General features: G+C 50.7%; 1 pseudogene; it reads right to left on the reverse strand.

The window, feature by feature from the left end:
* LOC143154430 (large subunit ribosomal RNA) overlaps positions 1-5,000 on the reverse strand; it is a 10,646-nt pseudogene that overhangs the window by 2,761 nt on the left and 2,885 nt on the right.

The following is a 5,000-nucleotide window of genomic DNA, read 5'->3' on the forward strand; positions in this document are numbered from 1 at the left end:
ACGCATGGCTCTCTGTTACCCGAGAGGGAACCCTTTAGCAACATACACACCGTCTTCCTCTCACTTACTTCCAGTCCAACGCTTCTGCCCCAATTGATCACATACGCCATACATTCTGCACTCTTTGCTTCTATAGTGCTTCTACTTGCTCCCTCAATTAATATTAACAAGAGTAGATAGGGACAGAGGGAATCTCGTTAATCCATTCATGCGCGTCACTAATTAGATGACGAGGCATTTGGCTAGACCTGTACCTTGTCCATTAGGACAGGTAGACTTCCGAGCTATACCTGCTCGTGAGGTGATAACAATATAAAACTAGTTAACAGTAAAAAAAAAAAAAAAAAAAAAAAGAAAATAATTAACGCCGCTCTGCTGGGCACCCTTTTCTGCTGCCACTACCAAGCGATCTGCCCACGTGCTTGAAAAAATTAGGAACGGGGACCCTTACGGGAGGCGTACTTAGCCGCACGACAAGCGTGTGCCCAGGGAAGCCGCGCGGAGGCGCCGCCCCGAGTTCCCTCATAGAGAACTCGCCCCGCGCCCTACTACCCAAAAGGTGTAGCAAGGACTCGCACCGTTCGGTGTAAATGGCCGAAACGGGCTAATATTTCTATTATCAGCTGGCAGCTGCCTCGTTACTCTTTCTTCGCCTTTTGGCTGCGTTAATGTTTGTAAATTGATTGGCCTCAGGAGCCTCGTCAAGTTTCAGCGTGAGCTTCGTCTTAAATAAATAAATATTTGATTGGCCTTGTTGGCTTCGTCAAGTATCGGCGCAAGCGTCGTCCTTATTATAAATAAATAATAAATAAATAATTTAAAACGATCACCTTATGTGATCGTAGTCCAAAAACGCATTCGCGATTTCAATCGACGAACGGAGGGCAATCATAGATACCGTCACCGCTTCTTCATTGCTGAGCCCTAGGCGCTTCAGGTTCTTGTGTGTTTTGTAAGGCATTGCTCCGCGACACCCTACCACTATGGGTAGGACTTCAGCGTTCTGGCAATTTAGCTTTGCTTTTATAAATTCAGCGGTTTCCTTATATTTATTTGCTTTGTCCATATGAGCTCTTCTGAGATTGTCTTTATCCTCGTAGCGGACTGTTACGTCCACTACGAGGAGCCTTTCTTGGTCTTTAATAACCAAATCCGGCTTCTTCATATCTCCCATGACGTTCACAGAAGGCTCTTGGAATACCGCGTGCCTTTTGGCCACTTTTTGCTCTATCATGGCCACTATTTCATCGTGTCTTCTTATGCGGGCTGCCTTAGTGTGCACACAATTACCCAAAACGTGCCCCAGGGTCTCTATACTCATATTACATCTTCGGCACATAGGGTCAATGTCTCTTTTCGCCCTTATCAAGGCGACCCTTGTGCCGAACGTATTCGTTCTCAGCTTAAGCGCGTCGATATACCTTGACGGCTTAAGCAGCGGCGGCCTATATAGCCAGGCGTTCCCAATTTTATCGCCCATGAACTCTTGGACGCCTTGGCCTTGGGAGACGAGTTCCCTCCATCTCTCTAAATGCCTCCTTTTGAGACCCAGGCGCGCGCGCTCAATTTCATTATGGGTATTGGGCCATGCCAACCCCAGAGAACTTGCGTAAACCTTTATTATTTGCTCCTGCCCCTTGTAGGCTTCCTTGATAGCCGGATCATCGTTATTGAGCATATTTACGCTATTTCTTAGCTTTGCTATTCGTACGATATCCGCCACCTTTTGGATACCCAGACCACCGTTCTGCTTTTCGGCATACAACACCCCATCCGTCGTTGACGGATGCAGGTGAAGCAGCTCTTTTATAACTTGTTTAATTTCGTGGTCGAGGTTTTTGAGTGTTGTAATCGGTGGCGGATTCGCCACCATTTGGTGTATATACCGGGGCAGGAGGTGAGTTTTTATTAAATTCACCTTTTGATGGGGCTTAAGCCCCATCTTCTGTATGTTTTTGGCTGCGTTTACTATGTTCTCTGTCCGCGCGCGCTCTGGGCCCCTCCAGGGGCCAAACCTGATGCCAAGGTACTGGAAAAGGTCGCCAGGTCCTGCCCACGGAATGGGCGTTCCCCGGATCTCCAAACCAGGATCCTCGGCAAACCAAGTTTTATTCTTGCAGACGACCTGGAAAGTCCGGCATTTGCTACAATCGATGGACATACCCAGCCGCCTGAGGTACTTCGTCAGTTTCCCCAGCTGCTGGGATGCCTCATCCCTATTCTTGGCTAGTAGTACCAGGTCGTCTGCGAAAGCTAAGACGGAGATGTTCTCGTCCCCCATTCGGGTTCCCTCCGTTGTCTCGTCAAGGTCTTCGATTATGGGGTCCAGGATTGTGTTGAAGACCAAGGGTGACAGGGGGTCTCCCTGTTTGACTCCCCTCTTGATTTTTATTGGGATGTCCCGACCTCTAGTCCTGATGGCAGTATGGCAACCCTCGTACGTTCCCTTTATATAATTCACGATGGTTGCCGGGACACCCTTTCTCTTGAGCCCGTCCCCTATCGCCTCGTGGGGAATCGTGTCAAACGCTTTCGAGATGTCGACGACTGTAACCACCCCGCCGTGCTTTTCTTTCATAAGCATTAGCGCTTTGTTCAAAATGGCTATGTTTTGCTTACACCCATCCTCTTTGGTGAAGCCTTTCTGCCTTTTGTGGTTCATAATCTTGCTCCTCAACCTGCGATCCAACATTCCCGAGTAAATTCTATTTATCAGCGAGCCAATAGTGATTGGTCTCCAATTCCTCACATCGGCCGCGCTCTTCCCTGGTTTGGGAATAAGCGCGGTCCGATTGGCTCGCCATTGATTCGGGAATGCTCCCTGCAGCATCAGCAGGTTGAAGAGCTTAACCATAACGTGTAAGGCGCCATTCTTACGGAGGTGGTTTTTCTTTATGCCGTCGACACCCGGAGCGGCTCCAGCTTTGATCTTTTTCATCTTATCCACCACTTCGACGATAGTGACGGGTCTCCACATTTCCTTCATCGAGGAAAGTGGGCTCGGGCTCCTTCCGAGCTGTGGTAGGCCTGTGGTGGGTCCCACCTTCCCCCACAGGTCCTCATAGAGCTGCTTGATGCTAGCTCTATCAGGGAGCTCTGCCTGCCCCCCAGCCTCAACAACACATCCCGTGACCGCCATATCTACTAATTTACCTGGGCACTTATTGTATAGTTCTTGGTACCGAGAAAATTTATGCTTATTCCGACGGGTACGATCGCTTTCCTTTTGCTGGTTTTGGTTTGTCGGTCCTTTCTGCCTGGTTTCCGACTGTTCGCTTTCCCCGTCTTTTAATATTTCAATGAAACTGCCCAGGATACTCTCGGCCTCAGATTGGTCCATTTGACCTCCTATGGCCGACTCCATTATTCTCCGCTCTATTTCGAAGAACTCGTGATCCGTATCGAGCGAGTCGGCCATGATTGCCCCCTTGAGAGCGGTTTGCCAGTTCTCTTCACCACCTCCCAAAGGGGCCTCCTCTTGTGCTATTTCTTCGGTTGCCGATTCATAGGAGTCCGAGTCAGTTTCCTCGGGCTCCTCCTCGACAACCGCTTCCACGCTCTCGACAGGCAGTCGCCTCCTTTTATCACTTATTTGTCTCAACGTTTTACCCGGCAGGTGCTGGTGTATTTTAACGTTCGGGAACCTATCCGAGCGATAGATTCCATCTAGTCGGACTAATTCCCGAACTTCTGCTTCCGTCCAAACCGAGGCTCTATTGTTTGGACGGGTAGGGTTGGCTGCCTGTACCCTTTTCATGTTTCGCACCACCGGGTGCGCGTGTCTCTCATGTTGCGACAGCCCTCTCTGAGAGCTGCAAGAGAACCCACAGGAGGAGCAAACATGGCCGCCCAGTCGATTTTCTTGACTGGCGCCGGCACATTTTGGGAGGTGGCACCTGCAGCCGTGTAGTTTTTGGAACGATTTGCCACAGCGTGCACACCTCCAAAGCACTTTTATTCGTGGGTGCTGCTTAGTCATATGTTCACTCCAGCTTTTCTCCTGTAGGAACCATCTCTCATGAGAGACACACGCTCTACATTTAATCTGCCCATCGAGAGGTAGATCCATCACGTTAATCAGTTCATGTTCCGTGTCATAGCATACGTCGTCATCATTGGCCCTCCCACCAGCAGCGGACAAGTCCGCCACGGGGACCCCAGGGCCGGGGGCCCCCGTGTCCGAGGCTCCATTCGTATCAAACATTTCATAACTGAAATTATAATAATTCCGGGTTCACCAAATCCAAAACCATAGCCAATCATGTACCGGGGACTTTGCCATTTCGTCACCAAGTGCCACCTAATGTCCGTCGACGGTCAGGAGACCACCCCCGCCGATCCTCCTCATCCGCATTGTGAACTTCGTCGGGGTTCATTGTATATAGCTAAACGGCTGCTAAAAGCAGCCGCCAGCCATTATCCCAAAGGGAACTCCACGCACTATTATATTTTATTCGCTACCAATATACTTCTCAATTCACCCCTTCTGAGGCTTCATTCCTCCATAGGCACATAGTACCTTTTCTCCGGCTGAGGCCATCCTCAAGCCGCCGAACGGACAATCCTAATACCTTGGCGACCGCTCGTGCCCAGCCAACGGCTTAGCACTGAGCGTTGCGCCTCACTAGTGGGAACAACTAGTGCCTGGAGTACGCCGAAGCGCACCGGTGCAGGTTACTGTAGAGGCTGATGGCCGTTCTTGCCCAGCGAAAATGATCAGCTGGCAACGTGGGTTCCACGCCACTCGGTCTCCAAAGGAGACCTAACGGTCCTTGCCAGCCCACCCGCCTGGACGTCGTAACGCCAGGACGGACGCACGTCCCTTCTTCCCAGAACGCTACCCAACGAGCGAGCCCGCTCCACTCGTTGGACGCCCTGGGTATAGACCCGAAGGCCTAGCACGCTGGTCGTACCATCCACTGGTCAACGACCCAAACTGGCAATTCCCGGTTACAAGCCGCGGGAGCTAACAAGTTAGCTCCCCACCGATCATCCCACTT

The sequence above is a fragment of the Ptiloglossa arizonensis genome, unplaced genomic scaffold (assembly GCF_051014685.1).
Source record: "Ptiloglossa arizonensis isolate GNS036 unplaced genomic scaffold, iyPtiAriz1_principal scaffold0020, whole genome shotgun sequence".
Taxonomy (NCBI): Eukaryota; Metazoa; Arthropoda; class Insecta; order Hymenoptera; family Colletidae; genus Ptiloglossa; species Ptiloglossa arizonensis.